Genomic DNA, 20,638 nt, shown 5'->3' on the forward strand with positions numbered 1-20,638 from the left:
CACGATCAAGTGGACAGTCTGAGGCGGTCTAGCAATGGGACCTGCGCAGGTCTTGTATGGTGTAGCCTGGCATTCGTTTGCTGATGGTGCAGTTCAAGACAAAGCTAATAGTCTGTCTTCTGATCCCAGGCCACCAATAGCACTGTTGCAATGAAGAAATAGTAGCTATTACCCCTGAATGCGCAGAGCCCATGCCCTTGTGTGCTTTAAATGATTAATTCCTGCCTACTTTCCATATTTGGAAAATACTCTATCCCCCACTCCAGGAATCTGAGCATATGGAATGTTGTTTGCATCTAACTTGTAGGAGTATTTCAGTGGAAATTTTAGGCACTGCTGTGCTGCTTTTGTGTGAACCAATTACAGCCACCATATTCTAACCATCTATTCTCGTTGTTGGACGAGTGTGCGCAGCTATGGAAGCTGTGTCAACAGCCCCCCTTTGTGGCTTCAACAGCCACTGAATTCCCTTCAACGTGCACGCCATCACGTTGACTCAGCGTGTTAATCATGTGAGTTTTTGGTAGGTCGTTTCTCAACTCCACTACCTGTTCCCCTAATATTTGTGTTTAATTATGCCACCTTGTTTCATCTTTAAACCCATTTTGTTCCCAATGGTGTAATTATTTATTATATCATTGCACACAGTAAAAGGAATAAAACACAATGAGTGTTGGGAATTCTCGATCCGTGCTTACAAGTGCAAGTATCAGGGCTTTTAAAGCTGCCAACCAAGCCGTGCTATTACCTAGAGGTAGTTTTCTTGGTGCAATGAGGACGGAACTTGCCATCCAGCATCTGATCTTTAACAAAAGCGGCTGGTGGGGCAGACCCATCAGTGTAGATTTTTAAAATTCATGCTGATCTAGAGGCAAGATTTCATTTGGTAGATGGTGTTCTTTTTCATATTGCAGGAATGCCTGTGTTTTTAAACTTGGATCAAATCTGCATTCAAAGTCTGATGCAGCAAAAGAGATAGCCATTTGTATCCATTCTGGATGTAAGGTTTTGGCATAAGGAATGCTAGCCCCAGTACAGGGGTGACGACAATAATGCCTCTTCCCATGAGCCAGTGCTCTTTCTTTTGCTACAGCCTGAATGGTTGTTAGAATTTTTTTTTTTCTGTTGAATTAAAACTCATTTCTGTGTTTGTGTACAGATGAGAATCGTATATGATTGGTACAGTTTGACCTTTATTAAAAAGGTACGAGCACAACAACTTCTGTTCATTATTTAAATTTAAATTAGTAGTATTTGCCTCCAAAGCCATTCTTTTTCCTTGGGGGCTTGTAATATTATTATTGTCACACTTTTAAGAGTGTGATGATTAGTAGTGTGTTGGTGTTGTCATTGGCAGTACTGCCAGGGGCAATGGATGGTGCAAGCTCTAGTGTCCTCCTGTCGAGAGCCCCGGTACTACTTTTTTTTTTTTTTACAAATTAAGCACTGCAGTTTTCCTAATATTATCCCTATTCCAAAGGTTACACCTCTTTGCAGAGGGCTCCTTTTGAGGAGACCTACCTTGGGACTGAGAATCTTTTCTGAAAAATGTTTTTTTAAAATTATTTTCCCACTTCTTTTTTAGAAGAAGTAGGTGTCTGCTTAGAAGTGTCCTTCTCAGGACTGCCCATTAGCTGTGGTTCTTAAAAGCTTTACCACCCAATCTGTCCCTTCCCAGTTCTGCATATGCAGTTTTAATTATTTTGGGAAGTTCTTGTGGTTGGTCTATAAGACTGACTCTCTTAGGTGTTGGCAGATTGCCACTGAAGCTGCTTCCCCTTTAATGTTAGCAAGAATTATTGTTGATACCTGGTCATAATTACCTAGTAATTTCATACCTAAGCTCAGAGCTGGTTCACCTCCATACTTGTTCTGTATCTGTTGTAAGTCTTCTTGAATTACTGCTAAGGAAGGAATACCATGAGTTCTGGTATATATGGCAGCAAAGACTGTACCCCAATTGGTGCAGTCCTCTAACTGTGGTGTTATCCCTATGGGCAAGCAGAGTGTTAGCAGTATATGCTTTCAAATGGTGTGGTATTTAGAAATACTGCCTCTAACTGGGTCTTTTTCTGAGCTACCCAGAAAGGAATCTGTTCACGTTTTGTGGCAGTTTACCCATTACTGTCTGCAAGTTTTGTGGAGTGATTTTAGTAGTGGTGCTCTGTGTAGGAGCTGTATTATTTATAGCTACTGTGGGCTGGACACCAAGTGTCCTCATGACGAGTTGCGTCATGGCTCTAAGAGTTTTACCAACTCTTTGTGTTGTAAGAGCAGTGTATCTTGTGGCATTATATCAATGTCAGGAAGTGGTGTGTAGCCGGTTAATGTCGGCCATGTAGCTCCTGGTCTACGTAGTGGACCGAGCCTTGTTTTATTTATTTGTTGTAGGGCGCCATTAAACCAGAAATTGTAGTCCTGGTTAGTGAGCGGAATCTTAATCTCCTCAAAAGGAGTGTAGACGGCTGGGACTTTTTTCATGTATGAAAGAATGAAAAGTCTGAGTTGTTGCATTTACTGCTGGGAATGTAACCCAAGAATAGAACACATCTGTTTGAAAATCTTTGTGTGCCTCTATAATAATCACTGTACCTCCTCGGTCTGTTAAACCATGTCTGAGGGGTTTTTGTGTGAGTGTATGCCTGACTTTGGGTGCAAAATGTATTGCATTTGCTTCCTCTTCGTCGTTTGAGACCTGTGTCCCACTGACAGAAGCAGCTGCCTCAGCAAACATTGTGTTGTGAAAACAAAATGTCCTAAAAAAAGGGTTTTCAGATAAGGTTTTAAAAAGGCACAATTGTTCGGGAACTTTTTCCTTCAAGCTTGTTTAACCAACAGCCAATACATAGGAAGTTTGCCTACTCAGCTGTGGCGGAATTTTGTGCCTACCCACTCCAGACGTCTCTGGCGTTTTGGGTAGGGTCTCTGAGAATAAGCATGACTGAATTACTCAGATTCTACTGTTAAATAAGTGTCGCAATCACGGTTTGGCGCCATGTAGTGTAGTTCCTATTTCCCTTATAGGTTCTGCGCATTGGAATAACATACACAATAGGCTTGGCATAGTACTGAGGTCTGTATGCCCCTATTATGTGTATTAAACGTAATTACTGTGTACCAGCTAGCTCAGAGGCCACTAGAAACTTCTTGAAGACAAGAAGGGAATAGCTTCTGGCAACCACATAACATAAAACCCACACCCCTCAAGATCATTGAAACAATATACTACTTTTCATTCAGTCACTCATCTCAGAGAAGTACATAGTAGAAAAAGTCAGGTGTGTTTACAATAGAATTTATTGCATAGTTGTTTTTCCAGTACTGGTTATATGTGCTGCGACAACTGTTGGACAGTAGCAGAGAATTATGGCCAGCAGTGCAGTTAAATAAAAAGGCATTGTTCTACCATTTTGCAATAGTAATGAACACATACATGAAATACAGAATGCATTAAGATAAAGCCTATACCCCTATGATGCCTAACTAGATGTACCTAAGTGTACCTAGCATGTGTGTAGGTCTTAGAGAGCCAATAATCCCCCTAGGAGTTAGTCTGACCCCATTACCTTAGTGGGACTTCATCCTGATCTTGAGCTGGACACCCACAGATGGGTGATGGACCTCTGCCAGATGGTGCGGTGGCATGATGCAGGTTGCAGCGCCTCGGGCAGAGTGTCGCCCTGGAAGTCTCTGTCTCCTCTGGTTTGCTTGGGCAAAGGGAGGTATACTTATACTGGATAGGTGTCTTGGATTGACGTAATGTTGGTCAGAGGAAGATGTGTTCTTGGTCTGTTTCCAAGAATTTGTTGTGACGTAGGTTAGTCACTGTTGGACATGGAGATTACGTATTTAGGATGGACCGTCTTCTGTGCACAGAGCACACAGTGATCAGGTAAGGGGACAGCCTCTCTGCTGCTCGTTATTGTGAAATGAGGGCTAATCTAGGTCAAAGGGCCTGCCTGTCTCTGTGAAAGGGCCTACTTGTCCCTGTGACACAAAGGATTTGTGACTCCGAGACAGTACCTATGTTAAGGCCTCAATTTCGTTTATAACATTTGTTATTACTCCCCTGAACCTATAATACCTAACCTGTTTTTGACCTCAAGTAGGTGGCTTTTGGCCTGTGTCAGGCTGAGAAGATTAGACAGAAATTTACTTGGTTTCTCACCTAGCTCAAAGAAACGGCTATCATGTTTCCAAGACCTGGATTTGTCCCATCAGGGTCACAACTTTCCTCTACCTCTTTTGAAACCAAGAGCATTTGTAAGATTCTGCATTTTTCCTTGGCTCTGTCCTTAACTGTAATGTCTTTTACCTTCTCGAAATTTGCCTCCTGAACACTGATTTCATCACATTCTAGAGTGTGTTAGAATGAATTTCTCCAATATAATTTTGTGTTGTGTAGTCGTTAATGCTTTTACTAACTAATGTTACTTATGACTTAGTATCATTTAAAAATGCCTTTTTAAGGTGCCTAGTACCCACTTCTTTGCAAAGAGATGCAGGTAATTCCAAAACAGGATAGCAGACCATGATCAGAAAAATATAGTGGCCCTGGATAGACATTCTGGATCTCCGGGAGTAGCCAAGTGTTTAGGTGGATATGATCAATTTGTGCGTAACATTAATGGGCAACCAAATGTTGGGACTAATGCCTCTCAAGTGGACATGTACTCATTCCAGTAGAAAGTCTAAATGGTCCACTCCCTGGTTCAAGCAGTAAATAGAAGCAAACACTACAGGTCTCGCTCTAAGAGTGTCACACACCGCCAAGCCTATGCTTTATCTTAACAGTGGTATTAGCCTTAAACATACAACCTCCTCTTATAAGAATTTTCACCCCAGCTGTCTTCTTCCCAGAAAAAGAGAAAAACTTGGGTGGAAAGATCAGACAAAAGCAGGTGGGAATCCTGAAGAACACCAGTGTCAGTATTTAGCAATGTAAGTTTGTGAAGTAGGCATTTCCTCTCTATGGGGTTATTTAAGCCTCTTACATTATAAGTTTTTACAGTCAATGGCTCATTTGGGAACTCTAGTGAGTCGAAGGTGATCCCTCGTTTTCAAACTCTGTGGTCTCATGGAGGTGAACCTTATGCATAAAAACGAGTAGCATCTCCCTGGAAGTGAAGCTAATGTGTATTTGGTAAAGACTATATGGCTGCCGATTTCTTACCTTAGAATTATCCTCCGCCATCAGGCTGGATACAGGATTTTTTTCATGAGTAGTTCCCCTGATTGCCGGTGCGGCTCGTTGATTGAATCTGTGTGGTGTCGCTGGTGAGGTCCGTGCCAGATAATATGCGCGCGATGCCTAAATAGGCACATGCCGGCGCTCTGACCTCAGTTTCTTTTCACAACTTTCCATGCGAGGAGCATGGAACCACAAAGAACACTGATGTCGAAAATTTAGGGCACTGACAGGGTAACAGCCCTATCGCTCGAAATGTGTTTGCGGATCGGGAAGGATGGGTGGGTCGGTAAGGAATCTGTGGCTCAATAGAGTCTCTATCAGATAAGGCGTTAAGAAAGGGAAGTAAATTGTTCAACTGATAGAGACTTCTAGCCAGAGATTCCTTACCTTAGACAAGATACCCAAGCAATACCTCCCCGGAGATGGGTCTGCAAAACAATTTCAATCAAAACGTCCTGCAGTAGCGAACGGGCAAAGTGCCCATCCCTACGGACCTGACTGCACACGTTCACTAAACACTACTGCTTGGACAGAGAGGTACAAGCTGCTGCCTGCCAGATGCCCGGGACTCCGCATGCTAATGTAGTGGTCTCAGGCGTGGCTCTGGTAGAATGAGTACGCAAGCCTTCTGGGAATTGCTTCTTGGCCAGTACGTAGCAGATTTTAATGAATAGCTCGATCCATTGTGAGATGGTCTGCTACTGTATGGCTTTTCCTGCTCTTCGCTCCAACATCCCCAACGAAAATGTGTTCGTCCACCTGGAACTATTTTGTGCAGTCAAGGTAGATTGACAACCCTCTTTTTGGTGAAGTTGCGCCTCTTCTTTGGAGGGATGTCGAGTAGCGTAAAAAGTAAGCAGAATGATGGACTGGCCTACATGAAAGGGAGTGAAAACGTTCGGTAGGAAGGAACCTCTAGTTCATAGAACCAGCTTGTCTGGGTAGATGTTTAGGTATGGAGGCATGGATGACAAAGACAGAAGCTCACTGACCCTCCAGGCAGTTGTTATTGCCACCAAGAAGGCTATCTTGATGGCAAGAAATACTTCTTGCCATCTCAGACAGTTGTGCACGGGCTCAAAGGGAGCACACATCAGGAATGTCAGGACTAGATTGAGGTCCCTGTGAGGTATGATAAAAGGAGACAGAAGAAACATTTGTTGCAAACCTTTCAAGAACTTGTGTACAATAGGGGATATGAAGAGGGATGGCTGGTCAGGCAACTGCAGAAAGGTGGAGATAGCGGAAAGATAAACCTTTGAGGTGCCCAGAGCAGAGCCCTTCTGGGCAAGGCAAAGAATGAAGAGATAATCCTGAGAAAGAGAAGCAGAAATGAGGTCACTCAGTTTTTCTGCACATTATGCCACAAACTTGCCCCATCAGCAGGTGAATACTGTTTTTGTGAAGGGACGCCTGGCTGCCAGAATAACATCACAGACTCCGGCAGAAGGGTCAAAAGCTGTCAACTGTTGCCCCTCAATCTCCACACAAGAAGGCAGAGTGTTGACAGGTTCGGGTGGAGAACCCTCCCCTGCAGAGGGGGACAGAAGATTGTTGACAGAAGATTCTCCTGAAGAGGCAACCTGATCGGAGGACTGATGGCCATGCAAAACAACTTGGGATACCAAACTCTCTGAGCCCAGTCCGGAATCACAAGGTTGACTTGGACCAGTCATTGCTGCTCTTGGTGAGAGCTCTGGGCAGGAGTGGTACATGCAGAAAGGCATTCAGGAGGCCTGAGCTCCGCTTGAGACAAAAAGCTTGTGTGAGTGAGAGCCACCTTGGAAACTCCAGCATGAAGAACTGCGGACATTGTTCTCGGAGGTGGCAAACAGATCTAACCAAGGCTCTCCCGATTGCTGAAAGATACCTTGCACCATCTCCAGATGGAAATGCCATTTGTGATCTGCTAGGCATCTGTCAACCATTTCCAACCTGGTTGAGGAAAGGAGATGGGTCTGCCACTGATCCAATTGCGGTTTGTTAACCACCTCTGCAGAACTTCTGCAGTTCCCTCTAAGAACTAGACTATGTTGGAGAGATTTCCTTGATGCTGTGCCAACTGGAACTTCAGGTCCCATAGCAAAGCCTGCTAATGCCAGGAGGCATGTGTCACAAGCAGGATGCAGAAAGCCATGAGGCCCAGCAGCCTCAGAGTCTATCAAAATCCAGGATGAAGGCTTAATCATCGGTATGAATAAATAAATGAATGATTGGCTTTTATATAGCACACGGCTACTCAGTGAGTGTCCTGGTGCTCGGCATAAAAGAACAGACGGGAGGTTGTATGAGTAGTCTGGTACAAGACGATCTGTTAAAGCTTAAATTAGTTTTGGGGGATCTTTTCAAGGTTCCTTTGTAGTGAGGGCTGGGCCTCGTTCGCGCTCATTGCTATGTTAGCATAGGCTTATTTGAAGTTTAAACACCATTTTAACTTGTTCTGCTTTTGCACACAACACTGCATATATCTGTTGTTGTAAGGTAGGCTCCGTGAATTACTTCACATGAGAAAGGCTTGTTTTTGGCATACCTAGACTTACATCGCCACCCTAGTCTGCACAGTGAGTGCTAAAGTCTCCAAGGTTATCATAACAAGGTAGCTGTTGTTCGAGCTGATCGGCTCACGTTTTAGACATAACATACATGCAGCTTCAGCCAACTGTGATTCTGATCTTGGAGGCATGGGGTCCCCTATTCAAGCCTAAGAGACCTTCTATATTTTATAAAACATAGTTCCTAGATAGGGAGGGTGATATACTAGGCACTGTAGAACCTGTTTTCACCATCATTATAATATGATATCTCCTTTTGTGTTTAATGGAGTTGTAACAATGCTGATCATATTATTTCTAATCATATTTCTGCTTGTATTAGCAAAAATGCTGCATCTTAGAGCACGTCGTAAAATAAACATTTTAAACTTTACTGTGTCTCTTTTTACTCCTGTTGTGGACTGGTATGAGAATAACAAACAAAAGAGTGGTCTTGATTTCCACCATTCCTGAAAATAACCTAAGTTGCATGTTCTGGGTTGTATAATCATTGGTTCCTTTGCTATAGGACGAAGAGCTAATGTGACACTGATGCTAATCAGTTAGGGTTTCTAGGAACTGAGGTGAGTTTTTTGGTCCACCACAATTCACTGAGGTCCTGGGTCTCTGTGCACAGTTCTGTGTCTGAGCAGAATCCCTGCAACACCTTCATCTGTGATGGATCTCAGATGGCCAGGTACCTGGTTATAGCTTTTTGTAGCCAGAACCATGAAGGAGGAGCCCCCTCTACGTTTTCCCTAAAACAGGGGATTGTTAACAAGCAGTATTACTACAACTTAGTGATCTACCAGCTCTGTACTCACTGATCCTCTCATTTAGGCAGCAGGGTCCGTTGTTGTGAAGGGCTTGGTGAGTCATTGTAAGCACTTTCAACATAATACACTTACGGGCTGGTAACCAATGGAACTGCTCTGGAACATGAGAAACAGGGGAATGTTTCTAGAGGAGGCGGACCACCATGTTCTGCACAACCTGGAGACGTTGCAGAAGATCAGTTTGGTGTTCCCTGTTAAAGGACATTGACATAGTCTAACATTGACAGAATTTGAGCCCTGCTCAATATAACTTGAGCTTTGCGTGGAAGGAAGCTCAGGGTTTTCCTAAGCAGTCTTAAAATCCAGATGCAGGATTACACAACCACCGCAATCTGTGCGTTAAAGGAGAGTTGAGTGTCAATCAGGATGCCCAGATTTTTTTTCACCTCAGTTGGGGGAGGCAAAGGGGAATTATTACTGGACCAGGCGTCTGTCCACCCTGGTATGGAGCCAGACCCCAACAATAGAATCTATGTTTTGTCCAGATTGCAATGAAACTGGTTCTTCCTGAGCCAGACCAGTAGGGCTTTCATGCAGAGTGGAAATAGGGGTTTTGCCCTGTGTGAGTCTCCCTTGTATGTGAGCAATAGCTGTTTATCATCAGGATATAATATGACTTTGAAACAGAAGGACTCGACCAGAAATGGCAATTGGGTAATATAAACATTGAAAAGGGTGGGACCCAGGTAGGAGCCTTGAGGGACCCCCATCTCAAAGGTTTTACTCCTGATGAGAAAGGTTTTATCCATACTGACTGATCCCTATTTTCCAAAATAGAGCCCAGTCAGCTCAAAGCTGATCCAGCTACCCCTAGGGACTACAACCTTTGTAACAGGATTTTGTTATCCACAGTTATGAATGCCGCTGACAAATCCAATAGCGCCGAGGCTACATTAAGTCCTGGGTATAGACCTGATTTGACAGACTTGATGATTTCCAAGAGTGTGGTGCTATGTCGAGCCCTAAACTTGGATTGTGAAGGGTGCAAGAGGTTGCCTTCCACTAGGAAGGCCATGGGGAGACCAGTATAAAGTTCCCTAGAACCTTATGATCAACACTGACCTGCTTAAGATGGGAAATTACATTTAGGAGGGGGCAATAGTGTTGGCACTTAGTTTCAAAATGTGCGGAGGAAATGCTTTACATGTGGATCCAGATCTGCAACTTGCAAATTGGGTCTTCAGTTTCTCTATCATAGGTGATGGTAATTGTGTCAACGTCCTTGTAGCTATTGGCCTTTGGATATCACTGGGTGTTGTATCAGTGTCCAGGCTGTTGACATTTGTTAGGTTAACCTACATTTTAGTGATCTTGCATTCAAAAACGTCACTCACCATTATACAGAGGTCCAAATTTTCTCAAAAGACAGTGCTATAGCCTTCGGATCCATGTCGCTCTTTAAAATCTTAAAAAATTCCTTTATGAATTTCCTGGACTGGCCGTTCAGGAGGACAGGCCTGGAACTGCACTGTGTTCAGAACAGCTCAGGTGAAAGAGAGCGTCTGAGAGGAAGTCAGGAGTGACTTTGACATGCTGAAAGTGAACCAAAGTGAATGCAGGAGTCTGGAAGTGGGAGACGACAGCCTGGGGCAAACTCGCCTTTATCAGGCAGTTGTTTAGATAGGGGAAGACTGGCATCCTCGATTCCCCAGATGAGCTGAAACCACCGTAATCACTTTGGTGAACACCCGAGGAGTGCGTGCAAGACCAAAAGGGAGCACAGTGAACTGAAAGTGCTAGTGGCCCACAGTACCACACGGAACACCTTCGGGCAGGCAGGATAGGAATGTGGAAATATCCGTCCTGCAAATACATCAATACCATCCATTCCCCTGGGTCCAGAGCAGGCAGGACTTGAACAAGCGTGAGCATTTTGAAATTCTCCTTCTTGAGGAAAAACTGAGAGGGCGCAGGTCTAGGATAGGACGAAGGCCTTCATCCTTCTTGGGCACCAGAAAGTAGCAGAAATAGCAAACACAACTTACTTCTGGCGTCAGCACCCTCTCTAAGGCTTTATTGGCCAAGAGAGCCATTACTTACTGGCAGAGTAAGGAAAGATGGTCCTCCGTCAACCTGTCGCAAGCAGGTGGCATGGGTGGAGGGGTAGTCTCAAAGGGAAGGGAATAGCCCTCAAGGTCAATCTGCAGAACCCATCAGTCTGATGTTGTAGACCTAAATTGGGGCAGGTGATGACATATCCTGCCCTCATCGGGTGTCCATGATGGTAGGAGGGCAAACTATAAGGATTTAGAGGCTGCGGCTGCCAGGGTGTGGTGGACTGGTCTGACCTCTGGCTGCCAGACCCATGAGGTCTGTAGCTACCACGTCCTTGGCCATGCAGAGGCTGGGAAGCTTGCACACTTTGGTGGCTGGGAGGATATAGACGTAGCTGGAATCCCCTTCTGTGGCAGCAAAAGGTGGATTGGGTAGGCAAGGGGCCATGGAAAGGTCCAAGGACCTGGCTGCACCCCAGCTGCCCTTCAAAGGCTCCAGCGCTGAATGCGCCTTGCCTCCAAAGAGACAAAAGCCATTACAGGGCATGTCCATAAGTGAAGTCTGAACATAGACAGAAAAACTACTTGTTCTCAGTCAGGCGTGGCACCGTAAGGCCCCTGTCAATGAAACTGCTCTTACCAACAAGCTGGTTTTATCCATTCCACAACGGATCGTGAACTTAGCTGCATATGTCCCATCGGCAACACCCTGGGAGAGTATGGCCCGGTCCTCCTCCGGAACCATGAGCAGCACCTGCGCAACTGAATCCCACAGAACATGGCGAATACCGACCCAAAAGGCCAACAGTGTTCACGGACCTCAGTGCTAGGCTGGTAAAAGAAAACATCTTCCCCAAGGTGTCTAACCTATCAAAGTCCCTATCCGGTGGGGCAGTAGGGAATGCGCCAGGATTTACAAAGGAGTTAGAGGCTTGGACCACCAAGCACTCTGAGAGGGGTGTTGTGTGAGGAAAGGGCAGCAGGCAATCATCCTGTCACTGCAGAACCAAGCCAAACCACAGAGCCAAGCCTCAAATGCCGCCGCTCCCCGTCTTGTCGGCCAGCAGACACTGCAAAGTTGAAGACTTCTTTGACTACTTTTTCTTCTTGTGGGACTTACCAGAGTGGCCTGACAACTTGGAGTGCAACAAGGATCGTGGACTCTGTAACCAATCCTTGGACCTTACTCTTGAGCGGGATCAAGAGCGTTGCTCATGTAGACACTTGGCGAACACAGCACCCTTTAGATAGGGATTACTCTTTTTTTTCTGCCCTGCACAAACTGCACGTACACCTGGATGCCTTCCTATGCTCCCCAAAGGTATACGGTGAGACGGTGAGATTTGTAATAGCGAGTATCTAACTAGAACTATATCGGACCATAATCCCTTGATGGCCCAGCTGGTTGGTCGCGAATGCGACCCAGACTCCCCTCCTGGAGACTAAGACCTGAGGCGCTCGAAGACCAGGTCTTTTGAGCCACCATTGCCACGGCTATTACAGAATAATTTCAGTTTAATGAGGGGACTACGGGGGATGTGAATGTGGAGTGGGACGCCTATAAAACAGTAGTGCGTGGGAGATGCATTTTGGTGGTGGGGGGATCGCGGAAGGCTCTCCTACTAGATATCTAGAGGGACGATAATCGCTTGCGCGCCCTCGAACAGGAGCGCCCGGAAAATCCGGCCAAGCAAGCTGACCCGCTAAAAGCCAAAGAAGCAATAGTGGCGAATGTGGAGCGTCTGCGATGCTTCGACTACAAAAAATATATCACACGAGCACACTCGGAGAGAGACAAGTCGGGGACTCTTCTGGCATGGCTTGCCAATCCGGCCCGCCGCGGATCGATCATACTAGAGATGAGGGACCAAGCTGGTGGAGCCCACTTTGATCAGCAAGGGATAAATGAATTGGTTTTTGACTATTATACGGAGCTTTATCGCAGCCATGTCCTATCTTCAGAAGAGGATTTATTGCGTTTCACTGAGGGTCGGGGCCTGCCAAAACTAGATGAGGAGGATGCGAAACTGCTGGGGTGAGAGATTGAGGTGAGGGAGGTGCGAGTGGCCATCAAAAGTATGGCCCGCAATAAAACTCCAGGCTCTGATGGCCTCCCGGTGGAATTTTATTTAACCTATGTTGACCTTCTCGCCCCTCACCTCGCGAACCTCTATAATACCGCCAAACAGATAGGCAGATTGCCGGACTCCACTAGGGAGGCGATCGTCGTCCCTTTAATAAAGCCGGGCAAACAACCTTGGGATAGTACGGCTTACCGCCCACTGTCCATGCTTAATTTAGACTACAAAATCCTGAGTAAAATCCTGGCAACACGTCTGCTTCCCCACATGCCCATGCTGATCCATGCCGACCAATCTGGGTTCCCCCGACCCGCAATACCGCGCTTAATATACGACAGCTCCTTCATGTTTTGGAGGCCGACTCCTATGAGGTGGATACCGCGGCGGTGTTTGCAGTTGATATGGAAAAAGCTTTCGACAGTCTAAAATGGGGATACCTACACCATGTGATGAAGCAGATGGGACTTGGCCCTGGCTTTATACAATGGACGACTTTGCTATACGTGGATGCAACCGCCAGAGTCAGGACGGGAGGAGTGATTTCGGAGGCATGCGCGGTGGGAAAGGGTACGCGCCAGGGGTGCCCCCTCTCCCCATTATTATTCGCTATGGCGATGGAGCCTCTGGCGGAGCATATCACGGTCTAAATGTTTACGGGCAAGTACACCATTTTTTTTTTTTTTTTTTTTTTTTTTTTTGTTTTTGGAAGACCTTTATTTCACATTTGTCCATCATCATACAGGGTGCATTGCATGGCCCACAGAGGGGCGAATCAAATAGTCAAGAAACAGAGTGATACGGCATGGATGACACAGCCATTTAGCTGGCAACCCGGGGGTCCAGCGGCAGTATACATGATGGAATCAGCATTGTCATTTGGAATTGCCCATAAGAAATGATCAGTCTATTTTTCTCTATTTTTTTTTTTTGTAACAGTAGAAATGTGTCATTCAGGCAAGCATCACAGTCGTCGCAGCTTGTTCCCCGGGACCTCACCTAGGTGTGTGTAGAGCTGTATAAATGCATAGCAATGCGCGGGTCTCGGGGTGGTTGTGGGTATGGCTCGCATTTGCAATGCTCTACCGTGCATGACAATCAGTGTGTGGTATAGCTCACTGAGGCATAAAACTACCGGTGAAGGCTCGCGAGTCCAGGTCGCAGCCCTAAAAGCGATGTCCACTTGTGCGGCAGCAGGGCTTGCACACTAATCCTCAGGTCTCAGGCGCAGCGGTCAGTCAGTGTTAGGACAGGTTCACTCCACCTTGCCGCGTGTATGTTCACTGCGTGCGCCGGAGCCCTAAGCGTCAGTACCTCTTCGTACTCCAGGTGTAGCATGCGTTTCGTAGTGTGCTGTCACCTAGTGGTCGCTCTATCCTCAGTGTCCATATCGAGAGCTAAGTGTAAGTCTGGTCGGGGAACTTGACCAGCGGTTAAACTATCCCCCACGCGTCATAACGGCAGGGGAAAACTGGGGTCGGGTAATGTATCGCGGTCAGGGAGTGGGTGGAGGGGGGGCATGAAGGAGATCATTGTGTGATGTAGCGGGGGGGGGGTAAGCAGCCAGAGGGACCAGGGCTAGGAGGACAGGAGCTGTGTGTGGGGGGGGGGTGCGGGGGGGAGGGGAGATGGTGCACTTCCAGGCAAAGTCTCGGCATGTGAGTGCGCCCAGCGCGTCTATGAGGCAGGCGGTGGTCGCCTTAGGTCATCCCATGTTCCTGGCAGGCCTCCTGATACGTCTGGAGGAGATCGTCCCAGAGCTGGGCGATGGGGAACTTGCGTAGTCCCGCCGTTTCCTCCCTCAGGAGCACGGCACTTTCCGCTCGCGCCCAGTTAGTGAAGGACGTTCGCCAGTGCTGTGTGTGGGGAGGGGTAGCAGATTTCCAATGCTTGGTGAGCAGGCGTTTGGCTGTGATGAGGCCCATGTCCCAAAAGCGCGCTTGCACTTTGTTGGACTTAGTGCGTTTGTATAACCCGAGAACGCACGCTTCCCAGGTGTGTGGTAGCCTCTCTTCAGCTCCATGTGAGAGGAGTTTCAGGACTACTTCCCAGTATTCCCTCACCTCAGAGCAGTGCCACAGCATGTGTAGCAAGTCCGCTCCCGGTAGAGAGCAGCGCTGGCAGGCCGCATCCGCAAGCGGGAAGTACCTATTGATTTTATCCGGCGTGAGGTATGCGCGCTGGAGCAAATAGTACTGTATAATCTTAAAGCGGGGGTTTCTAGGGATGTTGGTCGGTCCCGCCAAGACCATCGCCCACTCCTTATCGGTCCAGTCCCGGCCCCTGTCCGCCGCCCATTTGTCACGCAGCGGCTGTGTAGAAGGTTGCGAGTGTGCCTGTAACGCCTGCGCCAGCCAGTGTATGATGTGCGATCCGTTGCCCATGACATGCAGGTACTGGATATAGCAATGCATCGGGAGTTCTTCCGTCACTTCACCCCAGGAGGCTGTGAGCGTGCGCAGTAGCGACGCGTGCTGCAAGAACTGCCCAGCCGGGAGATCTGCGCTGTCAGCCAGGGCTGCGAAGGTAAGCAATTCGCCTTCAGCGTACAGGTCGCTCAGCGTGTCCACCCCCGCCCGTGCCCATGCTTCCAAGCGCGTTTCCGTGAGGATCCCCGCCGGGGTCGGTGTGCCCAGCAGTGGTATGACCGGGGCATACGGCTTGGTCGCTCTGGTAAGGCGTAGGCACCTCAGGAAACATTTCCGCGCCACCGCCACGTGCAGCTGGGAGGGGCATCGTGCTTGGGTGAGCGGGTGAAATAGTGTATTAATCTGCGTTTGCGTCCATGCCGCCTCGTTGTCCGAGGCCGTATCCTCAAGATATTTGCCACTCAGCCAGTACGCCACCCATTGCGTCTGTGCCGCAAGGTAATACAGCTCTAGATTGGGAACTGACAATCCTCCCGAGTCAGTTGGCATGTACATCTTCGTCAGTGCTACTCGTGGGCGGCCGCTGTTCCATATAAGGTCGCGGAGTAGCACCTCTAGGTCTCTAAATATCCTGGTTGGGACATAAGTGGGTATGTTCGCGAAATAGTAGAGTAGCCGGGGCAACACAATCATTTTAGACAGAGCTATGCGGCTTGGGACATTAAGTGGGAGGGTATTCCAAAAGCGGACTTGCGCCCGTATCGAGGCGATCGTCCTAACGAGGTTCCCCTCCAAGATGTCCAGCGGGTTCCGATAAATCTGTATTCCCAGATAGCGAAAGGAGGTGGGGTACCACTGTAATCTGCCTCCGCCCAGTTGCACGTCGCACTCGGGCGTGTCTGGGCCAAAGGGGTAGGCCCCAGATTTGGACCAGTTGACCCTGAGGCCCGACATCTCCTCAAATGCAGCAAAGACGGCAGTGAGAGAGGTGGGGATTGCGGTTATGTCCCTGACGTATAGGAGCAGGTCGTCTGCATACAACGACACCGCATGTAGACCATCCGCCAGCGGGATGCCCCAGTCTGGCCCCTGTGCTCTAAGAATCGTGGCTAGAGGTTCCATGGCCAGGGAAAACAGCAGCGGGGACAGAGGACAGCCCTGTCTAGTGCCTCTGCGCACCCGGATGGCATTGGAGTGTAGTTGGCCCGTGCGTACCCTGACCAATGGTTTGTCGTACAACAGGTCCACCATGGCCTCGTATCCTTCTCCCAGTTGGAACTTCTCCGCGACCGCTCGCAGGTATGGCCACTCCACGGAGTCAAAGGCCTTCTCCAGATCGAGAACGAGGCAGCCCGCTCTGGGCCACTGCCGGATGGCATATTCCTGCACTCGGAAGAGGCGACGGATGTTGTGGGAGGTGTGACGCTTTGGGACAAAGCCATTCTGATCTTGATGCACCAAATGAGGCACATGGGGAGCCAGCCTTCGGGCCAGTGTGGAGGCCAGTATTTTGTAGTCCGTGTTAAGCAGCGCCAGGGGGCGGTATGAGCCCACTCTGGTACCGTCTTTGTCCGGCTTCAGGATGGAGATCAGATTAGCCTCGTTCAGCGTCGGGGGCAGGACGGAGTCCTCCGCTGCTGCATTGTACATCTTTAGAAGCTCTGGAATAAGAATATCCGAGCCGGCCTTGTAAAACTCCGCCGGGACTCCATCAGGGCCCGGTGCTTTGCCGTTGGACAGGTGGAAGATTGCCTCACGGAGTTCGTCCGCCGCAAGAGGGGCCCCTAGTTCGTTCTGTTGCGCCACTGTCAAGTGTGGCATCTGTAAAGGGGCAAGGTAGCCGGCAATGTCTGGGTGCGGGATTGGTAGTCTGGAGCGGTACAGCAAGGTATAATGCGCAACAAAGGTGTCGTGTATGCGGCGCTGTGTGTACACAGTAGTCCCGCCCGCCTCCTGTATGGCCGTCACAGGGGCCGCGCGGTCCTCTTGAGAAATCAGCCAGGCCAAGAGCCTACCAGGCCTGTCACTAAGGTGATGTGTCCTCGCCGAGTGTGCAGTATAATTGATGTGTTTGAGGCGTTCCAGCAGCGCCGCGTGCTCTGCGCGCGCCTCCAGCAGTGGAGCCTCGTCACCCTCCACAGCGTCTCCCTCCCTGGCAAGCAAGCCTGTTTCTAGACCGGTAAGGTCATGTTCCAGTTGGTGCTTAATCTGGCCCTGTGTCCGCAAGCAGTGTCCGCGCACCACCACCTTAAACGCATCCCATTCCACTTGGGGAGAGGAGGCCGTGCCTGTGTTGTCCTCAAAGTACTGAGCAGTGCATGTGAGTAGGGAGTCGCGGAAGGGTGCATCTATTAGCAGCGCGGGCTGCATTCGCCAGGTGGGCACAGGGGGCAGCGGCTGCTCCCAAGTGATAAATAGAAGGTGAGGGTTGTGGTCGGAGTGAGTGCGGCCCATGTAGTATGTGTCCGTCACGTGGGGCAGTATGTCAGTGGACGCCATGAATCTATCAAGGCGGACGTGGAGGCCATGCGCGCCTGAATAGTACGAGTACACCCTCGCGCCTGGGTTGCGTGTTCTCCAGATATCATGTAGGTCCCATCGCGCCGCCCACTCTAGTAGGTCTTTCGTGGCATTTCTCGTAGGGGCATGTAGTGGGGGGGGCAGGGAGCGGTCCAATGTCGTGTCCAAGGTGCAGTTGTAATCGCCACCCAACACCCATGAAGACTCCCGCCAGATCGCCATCGTTTGCGAGAGGCGGTCCAGGAAGCCACCCTGATCAACATTAGGGGAGTATAGAGATACCAGCGCTACCTGATGCCCATCTAGTCTGCCCCGCACGGCTGCAAATCTGCCCTCGTCGTCAATCGCAGCTTCCTCGCACACCCAAGGAGTCCCCGGGCGGACCCATATCAGCGCCCCTCGCGCGTACGAGGAATACTCCGTGGCGTACAGTTTCCCCCGCCATCTACGGTGTAGTGCCCTCACTTCTGTCCCGTTCAGATGCGTTTCCTGTAGCAGCGCGACGTTAATCTTGTGACGCTTCAGGTATGAGTATATGTGGTAACGCCTAGCCGGTGTGTGCATTCCCCTAACATTCCAGGTACATATCTGTATGCTAGCCATCTGTGTCGTGGTAGCCAGGGTCTTTAGTGTCCGCCCCACACCGCCCCCACAACAGTCCGTCCCGCCCGCCGCTATGCATCACCCCCGCTTCTAAAATGTAGTCGATGTCTCTCGTACTGTGCCTTAGCCTCCAGCAAGGTATGGGGACAGGGAAGAAAGGGAAAACATATAGCCACAACATGGCAACAGGGAATGTAATTCCAAAAGGTCGGCTGCACAACATGTCGCCGTCCAAACACTCTAATGAGCTCGCAAACTATACAGTTCTGGGGGGTAAAAAGTGACTTGTAACTAGCAACAGGTACAGCATTGTAGTCCTTATGGGAGCCATGTGTCCTTCCCGGGCAAGGTATGGAGCCCGCTGCGGATCAGGAGCTGCCCAGTGACCGTCACCCAACGCGGTGTCAGCGGCCCGCCCCAGCAGCCACAGGAGGGGCTATAGTTCCAAAAGGGGGGGCGCCTCTCCCACGAGCGGCTCCTGCTGTGGCAAATATTCGAAGCAGTTCCGCAAGCCAATTGTTCAAGTCTGCGCTGAGGGCAGTCAGATCATGCGCATAAAAACGAAAATAGTACTTACAGTGCCTGGTGTCTCCCCCCGTGGCAGCAGCAATCTCTCTCACCATTCAAGGGGTCCGTAATCAACCCAGTAAGGAGTCAGATCAGCCAAGCGGTGGGTCGTACAGCGTCACATCTCGTGGTGAGCAGGAGGGGACAATTCTGATCACATGTTAACCAAAGAGGTCCGCCGTTTGGGGTGTGACGTCGGGGGGTCCCCCCGATTGCTGGGTGTCTGGGATGCCGTAGATCGCCTCGTCGTCCGTCAGTGATGCAGCTGGGCTTGTGCCAGGGTGCGGCGATTGCGCCGGGGAGATGTTAAGTTCCGCAGCTCTGCGTAGCGCATCCCGTTGCTCCTGCAGAATAAGGTCTGCGGACGGGGAGTGGGTCGAGGCGGATCCGGGCTGCAGCGGCGTCGGGGTCTCGCGGCGGCGCCGACGTCGGGGTCCTCGGGTCTTCTCCATGGTAGAGGTCCCCTGCGCTCTCCGCGGAGCCTCAGGCATACCCCCATCCAGCCAGGCCTCCACTTCATCGGGACTCGTGAAGAAGTGCGTTTTGTCCTGTGCCACCACTCTCAGTTTGGCAGGGAATAGGAGCGAATATTTCAGGTTCACTTGGCGCAGTCGCTTTTTCACCGCCAGGAAGTTGTGTCTCTGGACCTGTACTGTGTAGTCCGGGAAGAACATCACAGTGGCGTTCTCAATGGTAATGTCTCCCATCTTCCTGGCTTCACGAAGTATGGCGTCGCGGTCCCTGTAGTTGAGGACGCGAAGGATGAATGGTCTAGGATTGGAGCCAGGGGGCAGGGGTCTCGTGGGAACACGATGGGCTCTCTCCACCACAAAGTAAGACGAAAGTGTACCTTCCGGCAGCAGATCTCTCAACCAGTCTTCCACATGTCGGGCTGGGTCCGACCCTTCCCACTTCTCCGGAACACCCACTAGGCGAATGTTATTTCGTCGCGCCCTTCCTTCCGCATCCTCCGCCCGGTCCTCCAGGAACTCCACTCTGTTTAGGAGATCTTGTACTTGCCTGTCCACCTGTGTGACCTTGGGCTCAACAGTTGCCATTGTGCCTTCCAGCGCCGAAGTGCGGTCCTGTAGCTTCTTGTGGTCGGCCCTGAGGTGGGTGAGATCTATCGCCACTCCATCTATCCTAGCCTCCAGGGAGGTGCGTGTCTGCTGGAGTGAGTTTTCCATGCGTTCCATGGCGGCTAGGACACTGTCAAGCTTCGACGCCACCTGGTCCGCATCCATCTTGGCCGTCGTCTTCGTCTGCTTCCCCTTCGTTTGCGTGTTGCCTGCTCCGGTACGTGTTTTCACGCCTCCAGACATGAGCCAGGCAGTGCTTGTGCCGTCGACCCTCCTGTCTCCGTGAGGGGCCGAGTGTCCGGGCCTGGTGCCAGGCGGAAGGGCGACGGGGAGGGCCAGGTCCCTATGCAGTTGCTGCTCCCCTTTCGCACAGCGAGCGCGGCAGCTTCTCAGAGGACCTGTGTCACAGCCTTGGGGCAGCGCCTGTGTGTCGGGAGGGCCCCGTGGGCGCCCCCTGCAGCGAGGAACGGTCTCCTCGGCTCCACAGGTCAAAGGTCCGGTATGTGCGCCCCCGGCTCACTCCGGGCGGGCGCCTCTTCCGTCCTCCTCCGACCCCTGTAGGGCCAACTCGGGTTAGGGGCGCAGTCGGAGCGGTCCGATCAGCAGGGCGGTGGGCGGGGAGTGTAGTAGGGCCAGGTCAGGTTATTCAGGCCAATCATTCATTACCCTCAGGTTCATTGGGTCTGAGTGCGTTCCAGGCGCTCCAAGTATTGTTAAGTGTGCCTCCCAGCAGGGGCTGCGGCCACATGTTGCGCCGCCTGGTTCCGATGGTGGACGTCCCCTAGTCCGCCAGGTGCACGGTCCAGAGATGCAGTCTGGCCACTACAAGTGTCCGAGCAGGTGGGGCGCCGGGCTATGTGGCGTGTCTCA

General features: G+C 50.0%; 1 protein-coding gene across 3 annotated transcripts in view; it reads right to left on the reverse strand.

Moving 5' to 3' along the window:
- The window catches only part of LOC147733351 (uncharacterized), a 679,639-nt gene that overhangs the window by 382,393 nt on the left and 276,608 nt on the right, over positions 1-20,638 (reverse strand). The gene's annotated exons all lie outside the window — the stretch shown is intronic.

This window comes from Lissotriton vulgaris, chromosome 2_1, assembly GCF_964263255.1.
Source record: "Lissotriton vulgaris chromosome 2_1, aLisVul1.2, whole genome shotgun sequence".
Lineage (NCBI taxonomy): Eukaryota > Metazoa > Chordata > Amphibia > Caudata > Salamandridae > Lissotriton > Lissotriton vulgaris.